At 38.7% G+C, this 19,278-nt stretch overlaps 1 protein-coding gene across 14 annotated transcripts in view; it reads left to right on the top strand.

Moving 5' to 3' along the window:
• SPOP (speckle type BTB/POZ protein) overlaps positions 1-19,278 on the top strand; it is an 83,345-nt gene that overhangs the window by 35,664 nt on the left and 28,403 nt on the right. For 3 of the 14 annotated variants that reach the window (XM_077968661.1, XM_015119238.3, XM_077968664.1), the window contains 2 exons: positions 8,365-8,415; positions 10,142-10,275. The exons of 3 other annotated variants lie outside the window; for them this stretch is intronic. The gene's annotated coding sequence lies outside the window, so the exon portion shown is untranslated. Of the gene's footprint in view, positions 1-4,916; positions 5,039-7,401; positions 7,443-8,364; positions 8,416-10,141; positions 10,276-18,621; positions 18,642-19,278 lie in introns of those variants that run through there. 8 more of the 14 variants (XM_077968658.1, XM_015119237.2, XM_077968666.1 and 5 more) reach the window with 6 other exon arrangements.

A 19,278-nucleotide genomic window follows, 5' to 3' on the forward strand; every position in this document is an offset into this window, starting at 1 on the left:
CGTGCTTAATTTTTAGACAATTATATACGTGTGAGTACATATGTGCATATGTGTGTGTGTCTTTATATATATATATAAAGACACACATATATATATATATATAAAAGTTCTGCAGCAGTCTTGTTTTCATTCTTGTTTTCCAAAATCTGTACATGTTGGTAGATTCAGATCTAGGTCTCCCATTTTAGCTGTTTTGTTTTTATTATACAGTATGAATATTTCACAGGTTTTCCACAGTCCCTTTGATGGATATTTAAATTGTTTTCCTTTTTTCCCCCATTGCATTACAGACAACCAGTGAACAACTTTGTACATATCTTTTCTGGTCTTTGTCCTCATCATCATCTTCTTCTTCCTCCTTCTCCTCTTCTTTTGTTTCAATGGTTTGATTTTGTCCTAAACTATCTCATTATTTGAGTTCTCCCACTGGGTCCAACACTTTGGTATTTATAGTCATTATTTGAGGGAGGGAGAGGGATGAGGAAAACCTTCCATACTTTGGAATAATGGTCTTCTTTTATCAGAGAATGAGAGGCTCTGAAATTTTCTTTCCTTACGGATTCTTTTTGGAATCTGATAAATTTGGCAACTTCACATTTTATTTTAATTTAATTAATTTTTTAGCGACAGGGTCTCACTATGTTGCCTAGGCTGGTCTTGAACTCCTGAGCTCATGTGATCCTCCTGCCTTGGCCTCCCAAAGTGTTGGGATTACAGGTGTGAGCCACAGCACCTGGCCAGCTTGCATTTTAATATTTTGCATTTCTGTTGTCTCATGTTATTAGGTGTTTTTAAATAAATTTCAGTTACTGCTCACCTTTTATTCTCCTTATAAGCTTTCTTTTACTACTTTTTAACTCCTAGAATACCTTCTTTCTTTCTTTTTTTTTTTTTTTTTCTTGAGACGGATTCTTGCTCTTTCGCCCAGGCTGGAGTGCAGTGGCACGATCTCAGCTCACTACAACCTCTGCCTCCAAGGTTCAAGTGATTCTTCTGCCTCAGCCTCCCAAGTAGCTGGGATTACAGGCACCCGCCATTATGTCTGGCTAATTTTTGTGTTTTTGTAGAGATGGGGTTTCACCATGTTGGCCAGGCTGGTCTTGAACTCCTGACCTCAGGTGATCTGCCCATCTGGGCCTCCCAAAGTGCTGAGATTACAGGCGTGAGCCACCATGCCCAGCCTTCTAGAATATTTTCTCCCTACTGAGTGTGGGACTATTTAGTGATTTCCAATCCAGTTCATGTTCTTCTTATGTTACTTTCTAAGTTCAGTGTGATCCAGACATAGTTGATATTTATAGAAGGGTTTCTTGAAGCATTCTTAGCCAAAGGAAGCATTTAAAAAATATGTCTTCACCTTGATATTTGATTAGAATTACTACATTTAAATTTTGTTCAAGGACCATATGTTTCAATTACCAATGATTTTCATTTATAAATTTTTTCTGGAGTCTTTAATCCACTGTGCCTTATTCATTATTGTGAGGTTGAGTATATTTTTAATTTTTATGCTCTGTGTTTTTTCACCCTTTAAACCTGGCTCCTATTCAGAGCTTTGAGCACTTGGAATCCTGAAGTGTTACAAATGAAAACTGTTACTCTTCTCTAATAACACACTCTGCCTGCTGCAAGCGTTTGAGTAGGACTTCCTTTCTTAACAACTAGTTTGGGCAGCCACCTGTCTTATGAATATATCAGCTATCTTTCAGAATTTGAGAATTTATGTGCTGAATTTTTTTTAAGACAACCAATAAGACCTTCAAATAGAAATCAGAGTAATAAATAGAACTAGTATATCAGATGCCTGTGTATTTTATCTCAGATCTGTTCTTGTCTTAGGGTTTGGTTCAGGTAATAAGTATTGTGGTTGGAAAGTAACCTTTGGATCTAGGCTTATGCCAACTTTAACATAGATGACATATTCCTTCAAAAGTATAAGCACTATATGTATACTCAGAAGTATCTGTCATGTCACCCAGTAGGCAATCTCGTTTAGTGAATTATCTTCCCTATGTCATCGTAGTCACCAAGTTTGAATGGAATTGTTTACCTGCTCTTTGTCACATCAGTCCCACATTTTATGCTACAGAGAAATGTTCCTATCTTAAATCTTTCTTTAGAAGAAAATTGTGCTCTTATGTGGAACACTAACACCGTAGAGTTTGTTTTCCCTTCCACTCTGGAAACTGCTATAAAACTTTTTTTAGTTCCTAAGTAAAAAACCATTATTTTTCTAACTGTAGTTACCCTCTTGAGATACTTCATCTGGATATGTAACAGAAGACTTTATTGCTTTTGTTGGAGTCAAAATACAGTATAAAGAACTTTCTTTTTTTTTTTTTTGAGACAGAGTATCACTCTGTCACCCAGGCTGGAGTGCAGTGGCATGATCTCAGCTCACTGCAATCTCTTCGCATGCCACCATGCTTTGCTAATTTTTGTATTTTTTGGTAGAGACGGGTTTTCACCATGTTGGCCAGGCTGGTCTCAAACTCCCGACCTCAAGTGATCTGCCTGCCTTGGCCTTCCAAGGTGCTGAAGAACTTTTTTATTGAAATTATATATTTTTTTTGCATGATTCTTTCTTCTAAAAAACTTTTTTTCTGACTATAAAAGTAAAATGTGCTCACTTTTTACAAACTTAAATAGTATATATAGTAAGTACTCAGTCTTTATGTTACATATTGTTAAGTAATTCCCATAATAGTTATGCTGATTTACACCACACCAGCAGTACATGAGAGTTCTTGTCTCTTTGTGCCCTCAATGGCATTGTTATCATTAAAAACAGGTATTACACTTTTTTTTTTTTTTCTTTTTGAAGTGGAGTCTCACTCTGTCACCCAGGCTGGAATGCAGTGGTGCCATCGTGGCTCGCCGCAACCTCTGCCTCCCAGGTTCAAGCGATTCTCCTGCCTCAGCTTCTTGGCTAGTAGCTGGCACTATAGGTGCCCACCACCACACCAGGCTAATTTTTGTATTTTTTGGTAGAGACAGGGTTTCACCATATTGGCCAGACTGGTCTCAAACTCCTGACCTCAGGTGATCCACCCACCTCGGCCTCCCAAAGTTCTGGGATGATAGGCATGAGCCACTGTGGCTGGCCAATGTTACACATTTGTTAAGGGAAAATATAGTTATGTTTGTATCAACTTTTTAGAAGTCTTAATCTTCTGACTCATTAATAGTAAGTGCCTAAACCTGAAACTTGTTAGTAGAATAAACTTTGTTAATTTGACATACAGAAGGGGGAAACATTCTGGGGTTTTTTTTGTTTTTTTTGTTTTTGTATAGAGTTACTGTCTAATCTTTCAAGCAGGGGAATCTAAAAGAAAACATTAATTCAGTCATTTATTAAATAAGTATTTGTAGCCTTCCATGCGCCAGACACTGTCTGGGTGCAGCAGCAAAACAGACAAGAACCTGCCTTGGTAGAGCTTATTTTCCAGTTAGAGAAGACAGATTGTAAAAAGATACAGGATGGTAGATGACTTTATGTGCTATAGAAAAAAAATGATGAAGCAGGAATAGGATTGTGGCTGTTAAGGGAGGGAATTGCTTTTTTTTTTTTTTATTCCCAGACAGAGTCTTGCTCTGTCATCCAGCCTGGAGTGTAGTGATGCAATCTCAGCTCACTGCCACCTCTGCCTCCCGGGTTCAAGCGATTCTTCTGCCTCAGCCTCCTGAGTAGCTGGGACTACAGGTGTGTGCCACCACACCCGGCTGATTTTTGTGTGTGTGTGTTTTTTTTTTTTTTTTTGAGACGGAGTCTCGCTCTGTCGCCCAGGCTGGAGTGCAGTGGCCGGATCTCAGCTCACTGCAAGCTCCGCCTCCTGGGTTCACGCCATTCTCCTGCCTCAGCCTCCCGAGTAGCTGGGACTACAGGCGCCCGCCACCTCGCCCGGCTAATTTTTTGTATTTTTTAGTAGAGACGGGGTTTCACCGTGTTAGCCAGGATGGTCTCGATTTCCTGACCTTGTGATCCGCCCATCTCGGCCTCCCAAAGTGCTGGGATTACAGGCTTGAGCCACTGCGCCTGGCCCGATTTTTGTGTTTTTAATAGAGATGGGGTTTCATCGTGTTGGCCAGGCTGGTCTTGAAGCCCTGACCTCAAGTGATCCACCCACTTCGGCATATCAAAGTGCTGGTATTTACAGGCATGAGCCACCATGCCCAGCCAGGAATTCATTTTTAAGGGTGTCAGGGAAGACCTTACAGAGATGGTGACAAGGAAAGTCTTAGCAATGGTGAAGGTGTGTGCCCTGAGAACATCGAGGGGAGGATTTATTCAGACAGAAAATGACACGTGCAAAGCCCCAAGGCAGGAATGGGCCTATTCTGAGGAACCGAAACAAAAAAGGGCAGTGTAGCTGGTACATAGTGAGATCAGGAAAACATAGCTGGAAATGAGGCCAGAGAGGTAATCAAGTCCAGATTGTGCAGGACCCTTTTGGCCATTGTAAGGCTTTCACTCAGAGGGAGTTGGGATTTTACTGGAGGTTCCATCAGAGGCCATGATTAAACTAGTAAAATAAAAAAATACTTGTGTCTTGGCTTTGCTTTTTCAGAAGATTTTGTCTCAAAATAATTTGGGGATTAACTCATGGTTCCTGGTGGTAGTCATATGTAGATTTAAACCTTTATATTAGTACAGAAAATTTCCCTGAAATATAGATCTTAGGTATGGCATTTAAATTCAAAGAAAGTAATAGAAAATCCTGCCTATAGGTATTTATTCCTGGGTGGCCTTGTTTTATTACTGACTTCTCATCCTAAATTATCTTTTTTTTTTTTAAAAAAACTGTATTATGTGCAAGATGTACTCACACTTATATATCATTGGAGGCTAGAGATCTACTCTATTAGGTTATTTTAATCATGTATGCTTTGAACTTTTTTTTTTTTTTTTTTTTGAGACGGAGTCTCACTCTGTCATCCAGGCTGGAGTGTAATGGCACCATCTTGGCTCACTGCAACCTCTGCCTCCTGGGTTCAAGTGATCCTCCCACCTCAGCTTCCCAAGTAGCTGAGATTACAGGTGTGTGACACCATGTCCTGCTAATTTTTTTTGTATTTTTAGTAGAGATGGTGTTTCACCATGTTGGCCAGGCTGGTCTTGAACTCCTGATCTCAAGCGATCCACCCTCCTCAGCCTCCTAAAGTGCTGGAATTACAGGCGTGAGCCACCATGCCTGGCCTGAACATTTTTTATTATGAAATATAACAGAAAAATACACAAAACATGACTGTATAATGTGAGGATTAATTACAAAAGGCAAATACCTATGTAACCACCAGTTAGACCTAGAAATGTATCATTGCCAACACCTGGAAGAAGCCTGTTGCGTCTCACTTCTAGATCATAACCTATACCATTGCTCAGAATAACCACTGTTCTGACGTATGATAATCATATCCCTATTTTTCTTCATGATTTTACCACCTAGGATTCATTCTAAAACAATATAATTTAGTTTTTAAACTGTTTTTAAACTTTGTATAAATTGCAATAATATATTATGTGATTTTTACATTTTTATGTCTTCTTTCAGGAAGAACCTAACAATATGTATGTTCATAACTTTCATCCATGTTGCTATATAGAACTGTAGTTTGATTTCATTGCCATATAGCATTCTGTTATATGAATATACCACAATTTATGTATTCATTCTGTTGATAGACACTTGGATTGTTTCTAGTTTTTGGCTGTTAATGAACAATGCTGCTGTGAACATGTACAGAAGTTTCTTTAGACAATGTACTTGCAGCAGAATTGTAGAATCTTTAGTCTTATTAGATAATAAACTATTTTCCAAAGTGGTGGTACCAGTTTGTTCTCCTACCAACAGTATGTTAGTCTCCCTGTTCAGCCCTTAGCAGTATTGTCAGATGCTTTAAATTTTGAGAAATCCAAACCTTAAGCTTAAAAAAAAATTGGAGAGTAAGGGACTAAAGGTATTGGTTTCTGCTTTAAGAATCATAGCTATTCATTTTCGTTTGTTAAGAGTTGGTTGATATCTTCTGCCTTCTATCTTTCTATCCTCAGAGGGTCAGGAACCTTGTCTGTCTCTTTTACCACTGTGTCGCAAAGAATGCCCTGCAGTTGATACTCAGTAAATATTTGTTGCATGAATTCAGCCTGACTCCTGCTACTATTAACTGAACTACGTGGGATTGTTGGCACAGTCTCTGCTTACTGCAACCTCCGCCTCCCAGGTTCAAGCGATTCTTCAGTCTCAGCCTCCCAAGTAGCTGGGATTACAGGCACCCGTCACCATGCCTGGCTAATTTTTGTATTTTTAGTAGAGATGGGGTTTTACCGTGTTGGCCAGGCTGGTCTCGAACTCCTGACCGCAAGTGAATTTATTTTATGGTATCTGATTAAGACTGCCCTGTTTTAGCATCAGTCATTTAGCACAGTTTTTGGTGATGGCTATTTGATCACTGATAGTAACTGGACTTTGTTTACCAAAAGCTATTATATAGTCTAAGAGAATCTTATTTGTACCAATGTACTAGTTAAAGTTGGTGCTTATATTTTCAGAAAGAGACTCTTTTTTTTTTTTTTTTGAAACGGAGTCTTGCTCTGTCACCAGGTTGGAGTGCAGTGGTGCGATCTTGGTTCACTGCAACCTCTGTGGGGTTCAAGTGATTCTCCTGCCTCAGCCTCCCGAGTAGCTGGGACTACAGGCACGCACCATCATGTCCAGCTAATTTTTGTATTTTTAGTACAGATGGGGTTTCACCATGTTGGTCAGGCTGGTCTCAATCTCCTGACCTTGTGATCCTCCTGCCTCGGACTCTGAAAGTGCTGGGATTACAGGCGTGAGCCACTGTGCCCAGCCGAGATTCTATTTTTAAGGAATCACTTACCCATGATTTATGCAATACTTTATTTTCTCACAAAAGAGAATATAGCAGTGGAATTTTCTGCCTATGTTAGACTCCAAGAAGCATTGCTACTTCTCTTATCCCTGTTTCTGTTTTGAGCTACTTTGTAGGATACGGTGGATTATCAGAGGTTGGTGTTGCTTGGCTCTCTCTCCAGTCTTCAACAGGAACCTCTTTCTCTCCCTTGTATAATCAGTATTAATCCAGTCTTTAATGTCCACCATTCTGCATCTCATTGTCACAGTTGTTTATTAAAACCATAGGGCCAGGCCTGGTCGCGTGTGCCTTTATAGTCCCAGCTACTCAGGAGGCTGAGATAGTGCGCTGTGTTCAGGCCTGTGAATAGCCTTTGTACTCCAGCTGGGGCAACATAGTGAGACCTTGTCTCTAAACAGAAACCATAGGATACATGGCTTTGTTTAAATGCATCTTGCTTTGGTGTAATTTACCCATAGGGCACTTTTTTAAAAGGGTGTTTTACATTAAAACTTGTAATAATTCTTTCAGCATTTTGTGAAAGAGCTGGCAACAATGATCTCTCTTTTCTTGTAAGTATTGACACGAGACAAGTCACTTCATTTTTGCTGCACTCATAGGTCAGTTTATTAGAATAACTAGCTTGGGGCTGCGTGTGGTGGCTCACGCCTGTAATCCCAGCAATTTGGGAGGCCGAGGTGGGCCAATCACTTGAGGTCAGGAGTTTGAGACCAGCCTTGCCAACATGACAAAATCATGTCTCTACTAAAAATACAAAAATTAGCCAGGCCTGGTGGCAGGCACCTGTAATCCCAGCTACTCAGGAGGCTGAGGCAGGAGAATTGCTTGAACCTGGGAGGTGGCCGTTGCAGTGAGTGGAGATCACTCCACTGCACTTCAGCCTGGCTGACAGAGCTGAGACTGTATCTCAAAAAAAGGAGAATCAGCTTGGATTTTTCTGACTTCCATTTCTAAGTATAACCTTTTTTTGAGAGATGACTAAGAAATAGAGCATTCAGAGCTAGTGATGAGATAAAGGAATGGTAATTTTTTTGTTTGTTTTTTGAGAGAGTCTCACTCTGTCGCCCAGACTGGACTGCAGTGGCATGATTTTGGGGTCACTGGAATCTCCGCCCCACCCTGCCCCCAGCCCGTCCCCCACCACCGGGTTCAAGCAATTCTTGTGCCTCAGCCTCCTAAGTAACTGGGACTACAGGCGCGCACCACCACGCCTGGCTAATTTTTTGTGTTTTTAGTTGAGGCAGTGTTTCGCCATGATGCCAGGCTGGTCTCAAACTTCTGGCCTCAAGTGATCCACCCGTCTTGACCTAAGAATGGTAATTTTGACTAGTAAATTTTTACTAGTCATTTCTTTGCAAATGTATCACCTTCTTTTGTGAGATTTTTCCTTTTTAGGAATAGACAAAGTAAGTAGAGACTTGTATGAGATTCAGAATCTAGTTAAGTCTGATTCATATTCTCTATTTCCAACAGAGATTTCCTGTTAGACAAGACAAATTAGAGTTTTCCTACTGACTTAACTTGGTGAGTTTTTACATAGTTTTATTTTAAATATAGTTTAATCATGAGGGAAAAAGCAGAATGAAATGCATAAAAACATTTACCATGACTTAAAAATACACCTCTTGAGTACAATCTACTGTTTCATTTTAGTGCAAATGATAGGTAAAGTTAAAAAGTTAAAGTCATATAAGGTAAGCATGTAAGATTTTCTTTTTAAAATAAGAATCATTACAGTGTTAAATAAACATTTTTCATAAGTGGCTTCAAAAAAAGTTTTATTTTAAATATTCTTACCTGGAGTAAGCCAGAACTATTTATTCTGATCTTCTCTGGTGATTTCTAGATATAGGATAAGACTTTACAATAATGGTAAGGGGAGAAATGATATTTGAATTTAAATTTTTAATCAGTGGTTGATAATATATGATATGGAAACCTTAGAGTCAGATTATTTTTCTCCCTAGAAAAGTTCCTCAGGAATGCTGGGCATGGTGACTCATGCCTGTAATCCCAGCACTTTGGGAGGCTGAGGCAGGAAGATTGCTTGAGCTCAGGAGTTCAAGACCATTCTGGCCAACATGGTAAAAACCCATCTCTACAAAAAATACAAAAATTAGCCAGGTGTGGTGGCACATGCCTGTAGTTCCAACTACTCAAGAGACTGAGGTGGAGGATAATTTGAGCTCAGGAGGTCTAGGCTGCAGTGAGCCATAATTGTGCCACTGCATTCCAGCCTGGGCGACAGAGCAAGACCTTATCTAAAAAACAAACAAACAAACAAAACCCAAAAACATAAAAGACCTTCAGGGAAATTAGAATTACAGTTTATGAAAAGAGATACTTGGGGCCAGGTGCGGTGACTCATGCCTATAATCCCAGCACTTTGAGAGGCCTAGGCAGGTGGATCACTTGAGGCCAGGAGTTTGAGACCAGCCTGGCCAACATGGAGAAACCCCGTCTCTACTAAAAATACAAAAATTAGCCAGGCATGGTGGCACGTGCCTGTAATCCCAGCTACTCGGGAGGCTGAGGTGGGACAATTGCTTGAACCCAGGAGGCAGAAGTTGCAGGGGGCTGAGATCACACCACTGCACTCCAGCCTGGGCGACAGAGCAAGACTCTGTCTCAAAAAAAAAAAAAAAGATACCTTAAAGAAATTTGTAGGCTTCATTTTACTTTATAAAAGGAGTTTGATTTTGAACAAATTGCCTCTGTGTGTTTTACCTTGGAGCTCTTATCTCTCTGTGTAACTTACAGAAAAAAACTCTCCACCATTTTGTGTAACATCTTATAACTTTTACTTTGTAGTATGAGATTTTGGCCTCCAAAGCTTGTGTATGTTTTGTCAGAGTTATGTTGGGTTAAATAGGTGTTTTTGCTTTTTAATCTTTTAAATTCTGACACACATCATCAGGAGCCAGGAAATTCTGTTAAGACAGACATTCTGTCTAACTTTCCCTATTTTGTCTGCCTGTGTGGTTTTACTTTTTCCTTGAGTCATGAATTTTGGAATGAACACTTAAAACAGAAATTCCTGCCCATCCTTTGTTCCATTTCGTTTACTTAGAACTGTAACATTAACATATAATTTTGCTTATTTTTAATAATTTTAGAGGAGGGAATTTATTTTCTGCAGATTGTTTCCAAGTAAGGCACATGGTCCATGTAAATAGTAGTTAGGTTTTTTTAGTTAAGACTGTAAAGGAGAAGATTAAAAACATACATACACCTCTCTTCTCTTTTACAGTTGGAAGGAGGTCTAGGTGCCTTTCAGGAAGAAAAGTATCTCATGGGAATACTGAATTCTTTACTGCTGGATAGTAATAGTTAATGCTGAACATAATCGGTTGCCCTTGTAGGAGACCAAATCCTCTGGAGCAGGTGGGCCTTTTCAGTTTCCAAGTTAATGAACTTATTTCAAAATGTATGCCCTACGACTAATTAGACTTTCTCCTTTGAAATCCATTCCTTGGGTCCCTTCCATAGCCGCATCATGTTAGCAAGAAATATTTTTAAATGGCTTGGCTGAAGTATAGATGGCCAAAGAGAACTGCCTGTTGAATTTGGCTTCTATAAAAACCAGGGGACTCTGTGGGGTTATATAAGCTCTATTTGTTTCATGAAATGACCCTTCTGTTTTTGAATTCCTTGCAGATTGGACATGCTTAAATAGTATTAGGGCCAGCCCTTTCATCTGTTTACTGTTTAGATTTTATAAGGTTCTTCATAGTCGTCATTGAGGGGAGTGGGTGAAAGACCATAACCTTTCAAATTGGAAAATAGCCATGAGAATATTAACCTATGTAATAAATGGAATCTTCTTACCATTGGGCTTTTCCCTGCTTCCTCCTTTTCTGATTCTTTTTTCAGCTCTTCTTTAGAATAAGTAAATTTTCTCAACCTAGAGGAGGCATCTTTCATAATATGTGGGATGTATTAAAATCTTCATCTTTCCCAAGTTCACTCTTTGTGGCCCTAAAGATTTGTCCCCAAGACATTTAGTGGAATCAACACACGATTCTAATTTGTGAGAATGGCGAGGTTGTTGATTGTTTGCATTTGCCTTTCTGACTTCATTTCTAAAGATGTTCTCTTTTGGAACTGAGACCCACTTTGAAGTGAAATAGCCGCTTGTAATCAGGTTTGTTTCCTGATCCGGATTCCTGTCCTTCCATTTCAGGTATTTCCCATTGTGGAAAAGTCTAATCTGAGGAACCCTATTTTCTTTCTTTCTTTTTTTTTTTTTTAAAGCAGCTGGAGGAGTTTTTCTTCCTAGCAGGGGTTCTGTAATTAACAACAGCAGCATGTCACCTGATGGTATTAACCCAGATCTTGTGAAACCTGTGCTTGTTGCGGCCATTATTCTGCTGGATCCTCCATCCAAATGGAGACAGAGGAATTTTTTTCCTCTGATGTTGTTATGTGGATGTGTTTAGCTCAGTAGTCCTTTGTGCCTAAATTAAAAGCAAAACAAAAATTCAAGAAGTCTTTTTAAGGTCCAGGGAGTTGCACTCCTGCAAGGTGGTTGAGTGGCAGCTGCCCCTTTCTAAGACAAACTTCAGCATTTGGAGCAGAGATGCATTGCATTCTTCCTGGACATATTTTTGGGGTAGATAATTATGCTAACATGTTTATATCAATAACTGTTACACAGTGGATAGTTTCTAGGGCAAGGGAATGATCCCCCTGCCCTAACTTAACTTGGCATTACATTTTCTGCTTTTTTGATTTTTTTGCTGTCTGGAAAAGTTGCATCCAAAGTGAGAATTATTCCATATTTTAACCTTTGAGCTGGCTGCTAAGGTCTCCTTGGGGACAAGGACGGTTTGTAGTTATTTATAACCTGAAAGAAGAGCAGTAATCCTGTAAACTGCCAGCACACACCGAGGCTTGGGAGTCGGAGCATTCTGTTGTTATCCTATTGGGTTTAGTGACTTGAGAGTCATGTACCTTCTTATTCATCTTCAGCTTGACTTGATCTATCTAGATGAGCCTTACTGGCTAGGCATTTCTATAAAATTGTAACACAGATTGAGGAGAGGAAGGAGAAATAGCCTTTTTATGTACAAGTGCATATCTAATCCTCACAATCATTTTAGAATCTATACTTAGAGATACCTGTAAACTGGGAAAATCCTACAAGTACTGACTTGAACACATAATACTATGCTTGTTTCTAGGTTTTCCTTATATACAACAGTTACAAAGCAGTTCAGCTCTTAATTAGAGAAATATTTGGCTATGACAGAAATATGTTCTATATCTTAGCCTGATATAGAAAAAATTTAGTTATATGCCTAGTCATGTTTTTACATATGTACATATTTACACTGATCTGTATTTAATAAATGTTAGTTATCTTTTCTCCATACATCCAGAATCAAACCCAGTGTCAGATACAAAAACAATATAACAAATAAAAGTAGATGCTAAGGATTTCCCTCAATCAATATATTAGAATTTTATTGTAATATGTAGTATTTAACTTGAGGCAAGGTGCAGTGGCTCACGCCTGTAATTTCAGCACTTTGGGAGGCTGAGGTGGGTGAGTCACCTGAGGTCAGGAGTTCGACACCAGCCTGACCAAAATGGTGAAACCTCGTCTCTACCGAAAATACAAAAATTACCTGGGCGTGGTGGTGGGCGCCTGTAATCCCAGCTACTTGGGAGGCTGAGGCAGGAGAATTGCTTGAACCCGGGAGGCGGAGGTTGCAGTGAAGCGAGACCATGCCATTGTACTCCAGCCTGGGCAACAAGAGTGAAACTCTGTAAAAAAAAAAAAAAAAAAAAAAAAAAAAGAATTTAACTTGAAATAACTTAGAGTTTAGCTTAGGTTCCTGACAGCTGCTGTAATGGTACTTCTGTAACCAGGATTGACTTATTCTGGGAAATGTACTTTTCTCACTATTGTCTTGTGGATTCAGGAACTCCCCCCCATAGCTCTGTAGGTTTCCTTTTTCTTCTGTTTTCTTGAATTTGAAAAAATTTTTAATCAGGGAAGAGTATAGTTTTGTAATGTACTCAATAAATTCTTAAAGTTGGAGTGACTTGATAGTTTTCCTTTTAAAATGTTTTATTGTTTTAAAAGTATGCCTGGATTCCTGTAGCTACATTCATTCAACAACTTCTAAACTTTAATTTATTAACTAGAACTCATTAGGGAAAAATGATCCCAAAAGAGAAGGAGTCTAGTTACTCAACCAGAATTTCATTGAACAAATATTTACTGAGTGCCTGTTAGGCCATACTAGGCACAGGGGGATACTATTCTCGTTGAGCTTAACTTCTAGTAGGGAGCACAATAGACAAGTGAAAAAATAAAAACAAGATAATTTCAGGTAGTGGTAATAAAGAAGAAAATAAAATAGGGCAGTGTGATGAGAGGAACAGGCTAGAAGTGGAAGCGGCTTCAGACTGGGTGGTCAGGGAAGACCCCTCTGAAGATAACTTCATTTGATAGGAGACCTAAATTACAAGAAGGACCGACCTATAAAAAGACCTGAGGGAAGAAAGAGCTTTGTGGGCTAAGGAAAGAGCCCAACGTGTTTGTGGATTAGAGTTAAAGGCCTGAGTGACTAAAACATCAGGATTGAGAAGAGTGTTAGAGAAGGTCAGGGAGGTATGCTGAGGCCATGGTGGTCATGACGAAAAGGTTGATTTTACTCAGATAGCAATGGAGGCCACTGAAGAATTCCTTTCTTGTCTCTCATGTGAGTCTGATGTATAAGCCTCTTCACAACTTGGAAAAATTAATTGTAAAGGCTGCTAATTCCTTTTTAAATTTTTAAATTTACTATTTGAATAGGTCACATATTTACATGGTTCAAAATTCAGAAAGTATTAAGAGGAATACAGTGGGATTTCTTCCCACTCAGGTGTACCCAGTTTCCTTCCATGGGAGTAACCAGCATCCCTAGAGCCTTGTGTCTTTTCGGAGATATTCTATATGTTAAAACAAATATACATTTTCTATTAAAAAATAGAGCTTCCTTATTTTTTTAAGAGATGCGTATTATTACATTATCTGTATCATAGTTTATTTAATCCACTGTTGATGAACTTTTAGGTTATTTCCATTTTCATGTGTTTATATATAGTCCCACAGTGAAAAACCTTTTATATTTGTCATTTAAAATGTATCAGTAGGGATACATTTCTAGAAGTGAAATTGCTGGATTAAAGGGGATGTGCATTTTTTACTTTGATAGACATTGCCCTTCACAGAGATTGTAACAATTTATACTCCAACCAGAAATGTTGTCTTTACCCTGGGTAAGTGTTATCAAACATTTTGATCTTTGCCAATTCAGTGGGTGAATCAATGTGTGATTTAATTTGCATTTTTATCTTGAATGAGAGTTGAACATCTTTTCATATATTTAAGAACCACTGGGTATTTCCATTTCTGTACACCATTGGTTGTTCTTTGCCCGTTTTTCTGTAAGACTGTTGTTGACTTTTTTCTTCTTGATCTCTAGATTCACTTAGTAATCCCCCTGTAGGTGCAATGTTTAAGAATTTAAAAAATGAAAACAGGCTGGGCACAGTGGTTCATGCCTATAATCCCAGTGCTTTGAGAAGCCAAGGTAGGAGGATTGCCTGAGGCCAAGAGTTTGAGATCAGTCAAGGCAACATAGCAAGACCCTGTCTCTACAAATTTTTTTTTTTAATTTTAAAAGAAAGAAAACAACAACAACAGAAAAACAGGCATCCTTAATTTGTAAAGTTTTACAAAGCGTGAACCTGATAAAAGACATAAGAGAACCTCAGTCTTTCCTTTGCTGATTGAGGTCTGTCTGAAACCCTGAGTTTTAAGCAGTGTCTGTAAAAATTTTTTAAGTGTATTTAGTATTTTGTTGGACTAGATTGAACTGCAGAAAGTTTACTCATAACAAATATTCAAAAGTCATGTAAACCTTGCAACAATAGAAGTCAGTATGACCTTTAATAACTACCCTTGGGGTAATGAGAAATAAAAGATTACCTCCTGGGCTATATATGATTGAGCACACTATAACAGAAGAAACCAAAGGCTCCTTTTAGGACACATTAGTTTCTCAAAAATGAGTATACAAAAATCTTGTAGTTTTTTTTTGTTTGTTTTTGTTCAGTTGTCATTAATCTTTTTGGCATCTTCTGTTTTGGAAAATGCAAACATCTCGGGTTGAAAATAGTTACAACACTGGGGTTTTCTTTACTTGGAAACTGTGCAAAGCTTTAAACCAGAGGAAAACAGAGAGTTAGGCTTTTTAAAAGTCCCTAACAGACCATTCTCTGGCAAGAAGTATGTTCCCAGCCATCTAGCTTGTATATGCTGTGTATTATGTTGAACCACATGAAATTGCTGATATTCAACTATTTTTGTCATATAAAACAACAGTTTCATGATTCAGTCTAATGTCTTCACAATCTTGTTCCTGTCATTTTAAAACTGATGGATATAAGTAAGGCTAAGTCATAGATATCATGTATGAGATTCATGCCTCTCTCTCTGTTAACTGGTTGATTTTTTTTTAATTCTCTGGATAAGTAGATTCGACTGATGATGGAGAAATGCTCATGGGAAATAAGTGAAAGATTTAAAAAGTGACTGCACAAGCTGTCTATGTAACACTTTTCAGAGGGTGTTCCAGCCTAGCTCTGTAAATACTGCAAAATAAACTATTGGGACATTTTCCTTTATTATACAGGGAATTTCTCTTCTATCTTGAAAGAATTCTGATTATGTAAGAGTTTAGTTCAGATTAGTTACTGATTTTTGTTTTCAAAATGAAATTATAACAAGGCTTTGTCCTCTTGTAGAATAAATATATACTTGATACTGGATGAAAAACTCACTTTTACCAGGACTGGGATTAGAGGTACCAGGCTGGGAGTTTTTGGCTTTGTAATATAATTTATCTGAAATAACAAATTATTCTCATTACATTGCAAATCTGATATACTCAGCATTGTTCAAAGGGCTGTTTTAGAGATATGTGAAAAAAACCCAGAAAACTTAATGGACTTGAATGCAACTGGATGAGTGTTTCAGTCATCAGAGTTTTTTTTTTTTTTTTGAGATGGAGTCTCGCTGTGTTGCAGGCTGGAGTGCAGTGGCACCAACTCGGCTCTCTGCAACCCCCGCCTCCCAGGTTCAAGCGATTCTCCTGCCTCAGCCTTTTGAGTAGCTGGGACTACAGGCACGTGTCACCACGCCTGGCTAATTTTTGTGTTTTTAGTAGACATGGGGTTTCACTATGTTGATCAGACTGGTCTCGAACTCCTGACCTCGTGATCCGCCCACCTCGGGCTCCCAAAGTACTGGGATTACACGCGTGAGCCACCACGCCTGGCCGTCATCAGAGTATTTGTACTGAATGCCTTGAGTTCCAGGCAGGCTGTGCTAGGTGGTAAGGGATAGATAAAACAGTTGCAGCTTCTGTTTAAGGAGCTTAAAGTCTACAGGAGTCAGCAGAAGTGTTCATAAGTATAAAAGAAGGCAGAAAAGAAATGCACCGTAGGTTGAGTTGAAAGCATTATCTGTGCATCACGACAGCATTATAGGTTGAATATCCCCTTATCTGAAATGCTTGGGACCAGAGTGTTTTGGATTTCAGATTTTTCCAGATTTTTTGGAATAGTTTTGTTGCATACTTACTGGTTCAACATTCCTAATCTGAAATCCAAAGTGTTCCAATGAGCATGTCATGTCAGTGCTCAAAAACTTTTGGATTTTGGAACTTTTCAGAGCAGGGATGCTCAACCTGTAACACATTTTTGTTTGTCCTTCTGTCTGTCCTCCAAAGTTTAATATTCTAGTTAGAAATTATATTGTTGACTTGAATCACATCAAAACTGGTTAATGACTTCATGGTCTTATAATACCCACTAGGAAGCATTCCATTAGAGATTTTTATTAGTTGCTAGCTGATAATACCTTCATTGGAAATTAAGCAGATTTACAGTTGACAGAGATATTTTAAAGTGTATTTTTTAATGTAACTCGAAGAGGTCTGTTCTCACAGGTCAGAATTTAATAGAGTAAGCAGGAAAATAAATGGTGGTGTATGTTCAGCCTCAGAGTTTGAGCGTACTAGAAAGTTTGGTAAGCTTTGGAAAATAAATTTCTCAATAGAGAATGCAGACAGACTGTCTTAACTGTTTGAAGGCAGGAGCAATATATTTTGGCTTTAGTTGTCTACTGCAGAGGTTCTCAAACTCTAACCCTCAGGTAGATCTCCTCTTTTCTAAAATTTTTTTCTGCTGGTCATCTGCAGCGGTTGGCATGAAGTGCTAGAGAGTTCATGTAGCACTAGACTACTTTGCTGATGAACACTTTGCCCATGGTTCCTGCTATGAGTGAAATTAATTAGACTTGTGCTGTCCTAGTCAATTTCCTTCACAGCAGGTTGTGTGGTTAGAGCTCCTCAGAATTTGAGACAGATTCTCCAGTTCTACTGGCTGTGGGGTTAGAGATTTTTAAAAATTAGAAGAAAGGAAAAGATGTAGCTACAAAATAAGTCAGAAGCAAAAAAGCTGGGAAAAAATGGTCAAGATCAAAGTAGTATTTTCTTTTTTCTGGTTATAATAATGAACCAAGGATCAGTAGCAACAATTAAGGCATTAAAATAAACTGATTATTAAAATTTGGCCTTTCCCTGGGCTTAGGTAATTCATAAATTGTTCATTGTTAGATAAGTTTGAAGTTTTTTTAACCTCAAAATAAGTTCAAATTAGTATTTTATGATTACTCAGTGTAGAGCTGTGCCTATAATCCACCTCTCCAGAGCCAAATTTTTTGTTCCTAACTAACGCATAAAATCAAACCTTCATTGCACCCTCTCCCAAAGTAGGAATTTTGAAATTTCACTCTGGCCATTAATGATAATTGGGATTTGTAAAATTAGCTAATTTATACTTACTCATTAATGGAAAAATAAAACAGTTCTTTGAGAATGTGTTTTCCATCAAATGCAAGCCTGTCTTGGAGGTGACCACAGTAGCATTTGGCCTCTTTTCTTCATGTTATCATGGAATCATGAATTACACAAGCCAGGGAAGCCCAAATGCCACTGCAGTGCTTAGTTTGCTAGCTTAAGTGAGATAGCACACCATGTTAGCTTCATCTGTGATTTCACAGATGCCTTAATTGTAAATTCCTGGCCGGGCGTGGTGGCTCATGCCTGTAATCCCAGCACTTTAGGAGGCCGAGGCCGGCAGATCATGAGGTCAGGAGATGGAGACCATCCTGGCTAACACGGTGAAACCCCATCTCTACTAAAAATACAAAAATTAGCTGGGCATGGTGGCGGGTGCCTATAGTCCCAGCTACTCAGGAGGCTGAGGCAGGAGAATGGCATGAACCTGGGAGGCGGACCTTGCAGTGAGCCAAGATCACCACTGCACTCCAGCCTGGGCCACAGAGTGAGGTTCCGTCTCAAAAAAAAAAAAAAAAAAAAAAGGTCAATTCCTGTAAGATAGCATTTATGACCATGGGAATAACATCTATTTATGAGTATTACTCTGTGAAGGCGCACTTGTAGTTTATTAATCTCCTTGTTTATTATTTAAGTAGTCAGTGAATCAGTGAATATTTGTGAGTTGAGTTATTGTGTGATTTGTTGTTACTTTTTTTTTTTTTCCCTCTGTCTCCCAGGCTAGAGTACAATGGCGCCATCTTGGCTCAGTGCAAACTCCACCTTCACCTCCACCTCCTGAGTTCTAGCGATTCTCTGTCTCAGCCTCCCAAGTAGCTGGGATTACAGGTGTGCATTGTCACACCCGGCTTATTTTTGTATTTTTAGTAGAGATGGGGTTTCGCTATGTTGGCCAGGCTGGTTTTGAACTCCTGACCTCAGGTGACCCGCCTGCCTTGGCCTTCCAAAGTCCAGGGATTACAGGCATGAGCCACCATGTTATACCTCTTTCTGCAAAGGATTTGAGGCAGATTCCAAAAATACTTAACATATAAAAGATTAAAAGTTGAGAGAATTATATCAAAGGGAATAATTAAGAAAATAAAACTATTATAGAATGAACATATGATCCTGTATAAAATATAGCATATAAAACAGGCATATGGGCTTACAGTTTTAAGAGATGAGTCACAAACTTGTCTCAGGATTTCCTAGTAGCCAAGCAAGGAGGGCAACATGATCAGTTATAAGATTCATATTGTTTGGCCTTTGAAAACAAACTAGGTGCTCAGGAAATTTCTCCCTTGTATATTATAAACCAGAGATGTGTGATATAATGGAATACATCCTTACACAATTGCTCCAATATCAAAACAATAAAAATAATGCAGAACACTACAAAAAGTAGTTTATACCCAAGTACCTGTCATCCCTAATTAACAGATATTTGTATTATCATATTTTCCTTGTATCCTTGTTTTAAAAG

This window comes from Macaca mulatta, chromosome 16 (assembly GCF_049350105.2).
Source record: "Macaca mulatta isolate MMU2019108-1 chromosome 16, T2T-MMU8v2.0, whole genome shotgun sequence".
Classification (NCBI taxonomy): Eukaryota; Metazoa; Chordata; class Mammalia; order Primates; family Cercopithecidae; genus Macaca; species Macaca mulatta.